The sequence below is a fragment of the Triticum aestivum genome, chromosome 5B (assembly GCF_018294505.1).
Source record: "Triticum aestivum cultivar Chinese Spring chromosome 5B, IWGSC CS RefSeq v2.1, whole genome shotgun sequence".
Classification (NCBI taxonomy): domain Eukaryota; kingdom Viridiplantae; phylum Streptophyta; class Magnoliopsida; order Poales; family Poaceae; genus Triticum; species Triticum aestivum.
The window spans coordinates 643,919,853-643,933,331 of NC_057807.1; positions in this window are offsets into that span (position 1 = coordinate 643,919,853).

The following is a 13,479-nucleotide window of genomic DNA, read 5'->3' on the forward strand; positions in this document are numbered from 1 at the left end:
GTATCCACCGCAGTTACATGTTATTGCAGCCCCAACCCCACCCACCCACCCAAAAAGGAGTGCAGGTTAGTCACTTCACTATAACCTCGGGTGCGCACTTAATGGGGTCAAGGTGAAAAGCACCGGTGTTGATAAACGAACACATCACGTGTACCCTCGACGCCGGGGGTGATGCACCGCAGCTCACGTCGAAGGAGACCCAACCGACAGCGCGATACGCAGGACAGTCGGCGGGCACTTTTGCAAACCCGAAACCCCGCACACCTGGGAGGGACCCCGTCTGGTATTGCGGCGGCTATAGGCTGCCCTAGGTCGATTCGCTCGCCCCTAGAGCCTCAAGATTCACAGCTCTCAAACACGAAGAACAGCGAAGAATGAGAGAGAAAAACGATGGAGAGATAAAACATAGACTTGAAAAAGTAGTATATTGATTTGTTTGATTGTGTGTTGTCTAATCGGCCATCACCCCCAACATATATAAGAGGCAGCTGGACTTCCCGTGCAAGTAAAGGATTCATCTAGGCTTTCCTTACAAAAAATTACATCAATTCACGTCCTAGAGTGCTAGTTCTATTCCAACTCGGATTCAGTCTGAATCTAGCCCAACTTTTGTCTTCCTCCTTGCGTGGGCCATCGAGCTTGCATATGATATCCTATCAAGACGGCCTAGATATCAAACTTGTGCGCCCCGACGAGACGAACAACTCTTATGTTGATCACTTTTTCAAATAAGGCCATCTTGAATACTTTTCGAGGTCATCTTTACCTTCCAGTCGGACTCGGTCTTGCAGCAGACTGGATTGTCTGAGTCTCGTAGCGAATTTGCAGGCCATATACTATCTCTGATGATGATGACTCCAAAACCAAAGTTTATCATTTTGACGATACACACAACTTCCCTATTGAACACTTCTCCATCTGAGGTCATCTTGATAAACTTTCGGGCACATATTCAGTCTCGCTCGGATTCGAGCTCATCCACTCGGATATTAGAGTCTTTCACTCGGATCGTCCGACTGGACTTTTCACTCGGATGTTAGAATCTTTCACTCGGATGGCAAGATTTTCACTCGGAAGACGATCTTTCACTCGGATGATTATATTTTCACTCAGAAGGCAATATCTTACTCGATCGGCAAGTTTTCATTCTGATGGTAATCTTTTCACTCGGAATATTTTCACCTGGAGGACAATTTCACTCAAATGACTATATTTTCACTCGGATGGCAAAATTTTCACTCGGACGACAAACTTTCACTCGATCGGTAAGTTTTCACTCGGACTTCCCGACTGAAAACATAGCCTGATCTTGATTTGCCTCTCCAGGTCTCATACAACCTTGGATTGAGACGAGTTATATATGAAAATCGATCGGCTTGATGAGGCGAAACTTCCTCATTTTGAAGGTTTTTCGATTGAGGGCCTTCTTGGGGGCCGAATTGCTCGCGCGACCAATCAGACAGGGTGTGGTACCTCGCGCGATATTTCCATTTAGGTTTGGTCTGCACTGTATTGCCTCTAACTTTTGCATAAGAACTCGGATTGAGATGATTTATGTATGAAAATTGATTGCCTCGACGAGACAAAGACAATTCCTTTAGAGTGATTCTTCATCCGAGGTTGTCTTGAAGGTGTGATCGGCCGAAAACCACTTGGAACATTGAATTCTGCCACTCGGAGTACAATTTCGATCCCTAAGATGGGTTCGGATGATGATAACCTAAACATCAAAGTTGTTCCACTCGACGATGTGAAACTTTCCGTGCTGAAAACCCTTTCACTCGAAGCCATCTCATTTTCTTTTACGCCATGCCAAAATCTAATGTCAACACATGCCCCCCTGTTTTTCGGCAAAGCTTGCACGCCGAAAAATAATATGCACGGTGTTTGTTCTAAGGACGATGTCAACACTCCATCGGCCATTTATTTTCTTTGGGCGATAATTATATATCGGCCATGTTTGTGCTAAGGGCGATAATCGTATATCGGCCATTGCCTACTTAGGCTTCTTGCCACACACTCGGGTGGTATTTCTTCAAGTATTTGCCATTGAGAGCTCTAGGTAACACCGTCCCTTGTACGGATTCCACTAAATAAGAGTTTCCGGGAACTACTCTTGTAATCCTAAAAGGACCTTCACAACTCGGAGACCACTTCCCGAATTTTCTATCTCTTGAAACAATCGGTAGAATCACTTTCCAGACGAGATCACCAACTTGAAAATTCTTTAACTTGACTTTCTTATTGTAAGCTCTTGCAACCCTCAACTTGTCTCTTTCAATGGACTTCAAAGCAGCCAAACATTTATCGACAACCTCATCAATATTGTCCATCATCAAGTTATAAAAGTCTACTACCGATAAATCATTTTGTTTGGCTATTCTCAAAGCACTCAAATTTACTTCCACCAGTAAAACAACCTCTTGGCCATATACATGTTGGGGAACGTAGCAGAAATTCAAAATTTTCCTACGTGTCACCAAGATCTATCTATGGAGAGACTAGCAATGAGGGGAAGGAGAGTGCATCTACATACCCTTGTAGATCGTTAAGCGGAAGCGTTCAAGTGAACGGGGTTGATGGAGTCGTACTCGTCGTGATTCAAATCACCGATGATCAAGTGCCGAACGCACGGCACCTCCGCGTTCAACACACATACAGCCCGGTGACGTCTCCCAAGCCTTGATCCAGCAAGGAGAGAGGGAGAGGTTGAGGAAGACTCCATCCAGCAGCAGCACAATGGCGTGGTGGTGGTGGAGGAGCGTGGCAATCCTGCAGGGCTTCGCCAAGCACCGCGGGAGAGGAGGAGTACTTGTGAGAGGGGGAGGGCTGCACCAGAACTTCGTCTAAAGCTCCCATGCGCCTCCCCACTATATATAGGGGTGGAGGGGCTGGTTTCTTGCCCTCCAAGTCCATTGGGGCGTTGGCCAAGGTGGGAGGAAAGAAATCCCATCATTTCCTTCCCCACCGATTGTTATCCCCCCTTTTTAGGGATCTTGATCTTATCCCTTCGGGATATGATCTTATTCCTTCTAAGGGGGGATCTTGTTGCGCCTTGACCAGGGGTGTGGGGCCTTGCCCCCACTACCCACGTTCATGTGGTCCCCCCATGCAGGTGGGCCCCACTCCGGAACCTTCTAGAACCTTCCCGGTACAATACCGAAAAAACCTGAACATTTTCCGGTGGCCAAAATAGGACTTCCCATATATAAATCTTTACCTCCGGACCATTCCGGAACTCCTCGTGACGTCCGGGATCTCATCCGGGACTCCGAACAACATTCGGTAACCACATACAAACTTCCTTTATAACCCTAGCGTCATCGAACCTTAAGTGTGTAGACCCTACGGGTTCGGGAGACATGTAGACATGACCGAGACGTTCTCCGGTCAATAACCAACAGCGGGATCTGGATACCCATGATGGCTCCCACATGTTCCACGATGATCTCATCGGATGAACCACGATGTCAAGGACTTAATCAATCCCGTATTCAATTCCCTTTGTCTATCGGTATGTTACTTGCCCGAGATTCGATCGTCGGTATCCAATACCTTGTTCAATCTCGTTACCGGCAAGTCACTTTACTCGTTCCGTAACACATCATCCCGTGATCAACTCCTTGGTCACATTGCGCATATGATGATGTCCTACCGAGTGGGCCCAGAGATACCTCTCCGTTTACACGGAGTGACAAATCCCAGTCTCGATCCGCATAAAACAATAGATACTTTCGGAGATACCTGTAGTGCACCTTTATAGTCACCCAGTTACGTTGTGACGTTTGATACACCCAAAGCACTCCTACGGTATCCAGGAGTTACACGCTCTCATGGTCGAAGGAAGAGATACTTGACATTGGCAAAGCTCTAGCAAATGAACTACACGATCTTTTGTGCTAGTCTTAGGATTGGGTCTTGTCCATCACATCATTCTCCTAATGATGTGATCCCATTATCAACGACATCCAATATCCATAGCCAGGAAACCATGACTATCTGTTGATCACAACGAGCTAGTCAACTAGAGGCTCACTAGGGACATATTGTGGTCTATGTATTCACACGTGTATTACGATTTCCGGATAATACAGTTATAGCATGAATAAAAGACAATTATCATGAACAAGGAAATATAATAATAATACTTTTATTATTGCCTCTAGGGCATATTTCCAACAGTCTCCCACTTGCACTAGAGTCAATAATCTAGTTCACATCGCCATGTGATTAACACTCACAGGTCACATCGCCATGTGACTAATACCCAAGAGTTTACTAGAGCCAGTAGTCTAGTTCACATCACTATGTGATTAACACTCAATGAGTTTTATGTTTGATCATGTTGCTCGTGAGAGAGGTTTTAGTCAACGGGTCTGAACCTTTCAGATCCGTGTGTGCTTTACAAATCTCTATGTCATCTCCTAGATGCAGCTACCACGCTCTATTTGGAGCTATTCCAAACAACTGTTCTACTTGGAGCTATTCTAAATTATTGCTCCATTATATGTATCCGGTCTCTCTACTCAGAGCTATCCGGATAGGTGTCAAGCTTGCATCGTCGTAACCTTTACGACGAACTCTTTTACCACCTCCATAATCGAGAAAATTCCTTAGTCCACTAGTTACCAAGGATAACTTTGACTGCTGTCCTGTGAGCCATTCTTGGATCACTCTTGTACCCCTTGACTGACTCATGGCAAGGCACACTTCAGGTGCGGTACACAGCATAGCATACTGAAGAGCCTACGTCTTAAGCATAGGGGACGACCTTCGTCCTTTCTCTCTATTCTGCCGTGGTCGAGCTTTAAGTCTTAACTTCGTACCTTACAACTCAGGCAAGAACTCCTTCTTTGACTGGTCCATCTTGAACACCTTCAAGATCATGTCAAGGTATGTGCTCATTTGAAAGTATTATTAAGCATTTTGATCTATCCTTATAGATCTTGATGCTCAATGTTCAAGTAGCTTAATCCAGGCTTTCCGTTGAAAAACACTTTCAAAATAACCCTATATGCTTTCCAGAAATTCTACGTCATTTCTGATCAACAATATGTCAACAACATATACTCATCAGAAATTCTATACTGCTCCCACTCACTTCTTTGGAAATACAAGTTTCTCATAAACTTTGTACAAACCCAAAAATTTTGATCATCATCAAAGCATACATTCCAACTCCGAGATGCTCACTCCAGTCCTTAGAAGGATTGCTGGAGCTTTGCATACTTATTAGCATCTTTCGGGATTGACAAAACCTTCCGGTTGTATCACATACAACCTTTCCTCATTAAAATCGTCGAGGAAACAATGTTTTGACATCCTATCTGCAAGATTTCATAAATAATGCAGTAATCGCTAATATAATTCCAACAGACTCTTAGCATCGCTACGAGTGAGAAAATCTCATCGTAGTCAACTCCTTGAACTTGTCGGAAAACATCTTAACGACAAGTCGAGCTTTCTTAATGGTGACATTTACCATCATTGTCCGTCTTCCTTTTGAAATCCATCTGTACTCATTAGCCTTACGACCATCGAGCCGTTCTGCCAAAGTCTACACTTTGTTTTCATACATGGATCCTCTCTCGGATTTTATGGCCTCAAGCCATTTATCGGAATCCGGGCCCACCATCGCTTCTCCATAGCTCATAGGTTCATTGTTGTCTAGCAACATGACCTTCAAGACAGGATTACGTACCACTCTGAAGTAGTACGCATCCTTGTCATCCTACGAGGTTTGGGAGTGACTTGATCCGAAGTTTCATGATCAATATCATAAGCTTCCACTTCAATTGGTGTAGGTGCCACAGGAACAGCTCCATGTGCCCTGTCACACACTAGTTGAAAAGACGGTTCAATAACCTCATCAAGTCTCCACCATCCTCCCACTCAATTCTTTCGAGAGAAACTTTTCCTCGAGAAAGGACCCGATTCTAGAAACAATCCATATTGCTTTCGGATCTGAATTAGGAGGTATACCCAACTGTTTTGGGTTTCCTATGAAGATGCATTTTATCCGCTTTGGGTTCGAGCTTATCAACCTGAAACTTTTTCATATAAGCGTCGCAGCCCCAAACTTTTAAGAAACGACAACTTAGGTTTGTCTAAACCATAATTCATACGGTGTCATCTCATCGGAATTACGTGGTGCCCTATTTAAAGTGAATGTGGTTGTCTCTAATGCCTAACCCATGAACGATAGTGGTAATTCGATAAGAGACATCATGGTACGCACCATATCCAATAGGGTGCAACTATGATGTTCGGACACACCATCACATTATGGTGTTCCAGGCGGTATTAATTGCAAAACAATTTCCACAATGTCTTAATTGTGTGCCAAAACTCGTAACTCAGATATTCATCTCTATGATCATATCATAGACATTTTATCCTCTTGTCACAATGATCTGCTACTTCACTCTGAAATTACTTGAACCATTCAATAATTCAGACTTGTGTTTCATCAAGTAAATATACTCAACATTTACTCGAATCATCTGTGAAGTAAGAACATAATGATATTCACTGCATGCCTCAGCACTCATTCGACTGCACACATCAAAATGTGTTACTTCCAACAAGTTGCTGTCTTGTTCCATCTTACTGAAAATGAGGCTTTTTAGTCATCTTGCCCATGTGGTATGATTTGCATATCTCAAGTGATTCAAAATCAAGTGAGTCCGAACAATCCATTTGCATGGACTTTCTTCATGCATATACACCAATAGACATGGTTCGCATGTCTCAAACTTTTCAAAAACGAGTGAGTCCAAAGATCCATCAACATGGAGCTTCTTCATGCGTTTTATACCATTATGACTTACATGGCAGTGCCACAAGTAAGTGGTACTATCATTACTATCTTATATCTTTTGGCATGAAAATGTGTATCACTACGACCGAGATTCAATAAACCATTCCTTTAGGTGCAAGACCATTGAAGGTATTATTCAAAAATAGAGTAACCATTATTCTCCTTAAATGAATAACCGTATTGCGATAGACATAATCCAATCATGTCTATGCTCAACGCAAACACCAATCTCGGTGGTAGAGGGAGCGTGCGATGCTTGATCATATCAACCTTGGAAACACTTCCAACATATATCGTCAGCTCACCTTTAGCTAGTCTCCGTTTATTCCGTAGCTTTTATTTCGAGTTACTAACACTTAGCAACCGAACCGGTATCCAATACCCTGGTGCTACTAGGAGTACTAGTAAAGTACACATTAACATAATGTATATCCAATATACTTCTATCGACCTTGCCAGCCTTCTCATCTACCAAGTATCTAGGGTAATGCTGCTCCAGTGGTTGTTCCCCTTATTACAGAAGCACTTAGTCTCGGGTTTGGGTTCAACCTTGGGTTTCTTCACTAGAGCAGCAGCTGAATTGCCGTTTCATGAAGTATCCCTTTGTTCCCTTGCCCTTCTTGAAACTAGTGGTTTCACCAACCATCAACAATTGATGCTCCTTCTTGATTTCTACTTTCGCGGTGTCAAACATCATGAATATTTCAAGGATCATCATATCTATCCCTGATATGTTATAGTTAATCACGAAGCTCTAGCAGCTTGGTGGCAATGACTTTGGGGAAACATCACTATCTCATCTGGAGGATCAACTCCCACTCGATTCAAGTGATTGTTGTGCTCAGACAATCTGAGCACAAGCTCAACGATTGAGCTTTTCTCCCTTAGTTTGCAGGCTAAGAAAATTGTCGGAGGTCTTATACCTCTTGACGTGGGCACGAGCCTGAAATCCCAATTTCAGCCCTCGAAACATCTCATATGTTCCGCGACGTTTCGAAAACGTCTTTGGTGCCTCTACTTAAACCATTTAATTGAACTATCATGTAGTTATCAAAACGTGTATGTACGATGTTCGCAACATCCACAAACGACGTTTGGGGTTCAGCACACTGAGCAGTGCATTAAGGACATAAGCTTTCTACTGTCTGCATAATTGCTACTATCAACTTTCAACTATATTTTCTCTAGGAACATGTCTAAAACAGTAGAACTAAAGCGCGAGCTACGACATAATTTGCAAAAGGTCTTTTGACTATGTTCAGGATAATTAAGTTCATCTTATGAACTCCCACTTAGATAGACATCCCTCTGGTCATCTAAGTGATCACATGATCCGAGTCAACTAGGCCGTGTCCGATCATCACGTGAGACGGACTAGTCATCATCGGTGAACATCTTCATGTTGATCGTATCTACTATACGACTCATGCTCGACCTTTCGGTCTCCGTGTTCCGAGGCCATGTCTGTACATGCTAGGCTCGTCAAGTTAACCCTAAGTGTTTTCGCTGTGTAAAACTGTCTTACACCCGTTGTATGTGAACGTAAGAATCCATCACACCCGATCATCACATGGTGCTTAGAAGCGATGAACTGTAGCAACGGTGCACAGTTAGGGGAGAACACTTCTTGAAATTTTGTAAGGGATCATCTTATTTACTACCGTCATCCTAAGTAAACAAGATGCATAAACATGATAAACATCACATGCAATCAAATAGTGACATGATATGGCCAATATCATTTTGCTCCTTTTGATCTTCATCTTCGGGGCTCCATGATCATCATCGTCACCGGCATGACACCATGATCTCCATCATCATGATCTCCATCATCGTGTCTTCATGAATTTGTCACGCCAACGACTACTTCTACTTCTATGGCTAACGCGTTTAGCAATAAAGTAAAGTAATTTACATGGCGTTCTTCAATGACACGCAGGTCATACAATAAATAAAGACAACTCCTATGGCTCCTGCCGGTTCTCATACTCATCGACATGCAAGTCGTGAATCCTATTACAAGAACATGATCAATCTCATACATCACATATTATTCACCACATTCTTGTTGGCCATATCACATCACAAAGCATACCCTGCAAAAACAAGTTAGACGTCCTCTAATTGTTGTTGCATGTTTTACGTGGCTGCTATGGGTTTCTAGCAAGAACGTTTCTTACCTACGCAAAACCACAACGTGATATGCCAATTGCTATTTACCCTTCATAAGGACCCTTTTCATCGAATCCGTTCTGACTAAAGTGGGAGAGACTGGCACCCGCTAGCCACCTTATGCACCAAGTGCATGTCAATCGGTGGAACCTGTCTCACGTAAGAGTACGTGTAAGGTTGGTCTGGGCCGCTTCATCCCACAATACCGTCGAAACATGATTGGACTAGTAACGGTAAGCATATTGAACAACATCAACGCCCACAACTACTTTGTGTTCTACTCGTGCAAAGAATCTACGCAATAGACCTAGCTCATGATGCCACTGTTGGGGAACGTAGCAGAAATTCAAAATTTTACTACGTGTCACCAAGATCTATCTATGGAGAGACTAGCAACGAGGGGAAGGAGAGTGCATCTACATACCCTTGTATATCGTTAAGCGGAAGCGTTCAAGTGAACGGGGTTGATGGAGTCGTACTCGTCGTGATTCAAATCACCGATGATCAAGTGCCGAACGCACGGCACCTCCGCGTTCAACACACATACAGCCCGGTGACGTCTCCCAAGCCTTGATCCAGCAAGGAGAGAGGGAGAGGTTGAGGAAGACTCCATCCAGCAGCAACACAACGGCGTGGTGGTGGTGGAGGAGCGTGGCAATCCTGCAGGGCTTCGCCAAGCACCGCGGGAGAGGAGGAGTACTTGTGAGAGGGGGAGGGCTGCACCAGAACTTCGTCTAAAGCTCCCATGCGCCTCCCCACTATATATAGGGGTGGAGGGGCTGGTTTCTTGCCCTCCAAGTCCATTGGGGCGTTGGCCATGGTGGGAGGAAAGAAATCCCATCATTTCCTTCCCCACCGATTGTTATCCCCCCTTTTTAGGGATCTTGATCTTATCCCTTCGGGATATGATCTTATTCCTTCTAAGGGGGGATCTTGTTGCGCCTTGACCAGGGGTGTGTGGCCTTGCCCCCACTACCCATGTTCATGTGGGTCCCCCCATGCAGGTGGGCCCCACTCCGGAACCTTCTAGAACCTTCCCGGTACAATACCGAAAAAACCTGAACATTTTCCGGTGGCCAAAATAGGACTTCCCATATATAAATCTTTACCTCCGGACCATTCCAGAACTCCTCGTGACGTCCGGGATCTCATCCGGGACTCCGAACAACATTCGGTAACCACATACAAACTTCCTTTATAACCCTAGCGTCATCGAACCTTAAGTGTGTAGACCCTACGGGTTCGGGAGACATGTAGACATGACCGAGACGTTCTCCGGTCAATAACCAACAGCGGGATCTGGATACCCATGATGGCTCCCACATGTTCCACGATGATCTCATCGGATGAACCACGATGTCAAGGACTTAATCAATCCCGTATTCAATTCCCTTTGTCTATCGGTATGTTACTTGCCCGAGATTCGATCGTCGGTATCCAATACCTTGTTCAATCTCGTTACCGGCAAGTCACTTTACTTGTTCCGTAACACATCATCCCGTGATCAACTCCTTGGTCACATTGCGCATATGATGATGTCCTACCGAGTGGGCCCAGAGATACCTCTCCGTTTACACGGAGTGACAAATCCCAGTCTCGATCCGCATAAAACAATAGATACTTTCGGAGATACCTGTAGTGCACCTTTATAGTCACCCAGTTACGTTGTGACGTTTGATACACCCAAAGCACTCCTACGGTATCCAGGAGTTACACGTTCTCATGGTCGAAGGAAGAGATACTTGACATTGGCAAAGCTCTAGCAAATGAGCTACACGATCTTTTGTGCTAGTCTTAGGATTGGGTCTTGTCCATCACATCATTCTCCTAATGATGTGATCCCGTTATCAACGACATCCAATGTCCATAGCCAGGAAACCATGACTATCTGTTGATCACAACGAGCTAGTCAACTAGAGGCTCACTAGGGACATATTGTGGTCTATGTATTCACACGTGTATTACGATTTCCGGATAATACAGTTATAGCATGAATAAAAGACAATTATCATGAACAAGGAAATATAATAATAATACTTTTATTATTGCCTCTAGGGCATATTTCCAACAATACAAGCTCATATGGAGTCACCTTGGTAGCACCATGCCTTGAAATTCTATGTGCCCACAAAGCTTCAGACAACAACTCATGCCATCTCCTTGGATTATCCTCAATCTTTTTCTTGATGAGTTTGATTAAAATTTTATTGCTAGACTCAGCTTGTCCATTAGCTTGGGCATAATACAGAGAGGAATTGAGCAACTTTATGTCATAAGATTCGGCAAACTCTCTGACTTGATGTGACATGAAAGATGAACCTTGATATGTAGTTAATGTTTGAGGAATACCGAATCTATGAATAATGTGCTCGGTTATGAATTGAATTACCTCCATATGTGTCATGGTCTTGAGAGGTACTGCTTCAGACCATTTAGTGAAATAATCAGTTGCCACCAATACGAACCGATGCCCTTTTGAGGAAGACGGATGAATTTGCCCAATAAAGTCTAAACCCCATCCTCTGAAAGGCCACGGCTTGATAATAGGATGTAACATAGCAGGAGGAGCCAATTGAATATCACCAAATTTTTGACAAGCTTCACACCCTTTATAATATCTGAAGCAATCATTAATCATAGTCGGCCAATAAAACCCAGCACGTCGCAATAACCACTTCATCTTGGGTGCCGACTGATGAGTACCACAAATGCCTTCATGTATCTCTCCCATAGCAACTTGTAAGTGCATCTAGTGCCACCCCTTGTTGGTTTTGGAGTATTGACGACAAAGTTGGTTGAGGGACTAATGCGTTTGTGAGAATTGCAGGATATTGCAGGTAGTGTCCCTCATTGATTCGATTTACCTACCGGAGATGACCCCTAAAAAATGTATGAAGACATTGAAGACAATGGTGGTATGTGAAGATATTCACATTGAAGACTATGACATGAGAAGACAATGAGTGAAGACTATGGAGCGTGAAGACTGTGTCATTTTGTTGTTTCCTTTTCTTCTTTGTTGAGTCATAGGAACCACCGTACTGTTAAGTGGGGTCCAAGTGAACTAAGTCAGAATGACTGAAGTGATGCTCAACCAAAATCCTATGTCTTCGAGCGAAGACAATGAGAGTAAATCTTATCCAGAGCTGGATGAGTCAGCTTTGCTTGCAATCCAAGTAAAGTTGCCGTGTGTGTTTGAAATCTGACCGTTGGAACACGTGTCAGTTCCTTAGTGACCCAGGGTCATTTCAGACATATCAGGTCGGGTTGCCTTGTGGCTATAAATAGCCCACCCCCTACACCATAAATTGGTGGCTGCTCAGAGTTTGTTTAAGGCTTTTGTCGTTTGAGAGCAACCCACCTCGAAGCCTTTGAGAGAGAGAAATCCTTGCGAGGACAAAGCCCAAACACCCAGAGCCAAAGAGTGTTAGGCATCACTGAAGTCTTTCTGTCTGTGTGACCTGAAGACTTATTACACTTGAGGACTGTGAATCCTCCAGCCGGTTAGGTGTCGCGTTCTGAGCATCCAAGAGTCATTGTGGATCGCCGGTGAACGAAGTCTGTGAAGGTTCGGAAGTCTACCTTGAAGACTTACCAGAGTGATTGGGCGAGGACTAGGTGTCCTTAGCTCAAGGGGAATAAGGTGAAGACATGGTCTTCTGAGTTGAATCTCAGCCTCCCTAACCAGACGTACAGTTGTCACAGCAACTGGAACTGGTCCAACAAATCCCGTGTCATCAACAAGTGACTAGTTCTATCCTCTCCCCCTTTTTACCTTGTGTTTGTCTTCGTGAAGTCATTGCTTAATTATCATACCTGTTTGACTTCATTGCTTGACTACCATCGTTGTTGGCTTCATACTATCTTCCATCCCGATCCTTACTACCTAGCTGCTATTAGTCTTTGTACTTTCACATTATCGCATACCTGACTATGGCTTGCTTAGTGTAGTTTATCTTCCGCTGCATATCAATTAGGCCAATTCTATTGTTTGTCTTCGAAACTTCCATGTTTTGAAGACTTTCGTAAAAATCGCCTATTCACCCCCCCTCTAGTCGATAACTAGCACTTTCAATTGGTATCAGAGCAAGGTACTCCCTTGTTCTGTGTGATTCGGTTTAACCACCTGGAGTTTAGATATGTCGACTGCAGGGATAATCAAAGTCTCCGCTGCTTGCCCCGTGTTCGATGGAACTGAATATCCCTACTGGAAGAATAAGATGCGCATGCATCTTGAAGCCATTGATGTCGACCTCTGGTATGTCGTCAAGAACGGCGTTCCCAAAACTGGTGAAGGTGTCACCCCCACTGATGTCAAGAAGTTCATTCAACTGGACTCTACTGCAAAGAACATCATCTGTGGTCATCTGACCAAAGGACAGTATGGCCGTGTGAGTGCTCTGGAAACGTCGAAGCTAGTCTGGGACTGGCTATCCAAGGTCAACGAAGGCGTCTCAACCCAGAGAGATCAAAGAATCAGTGTTCTT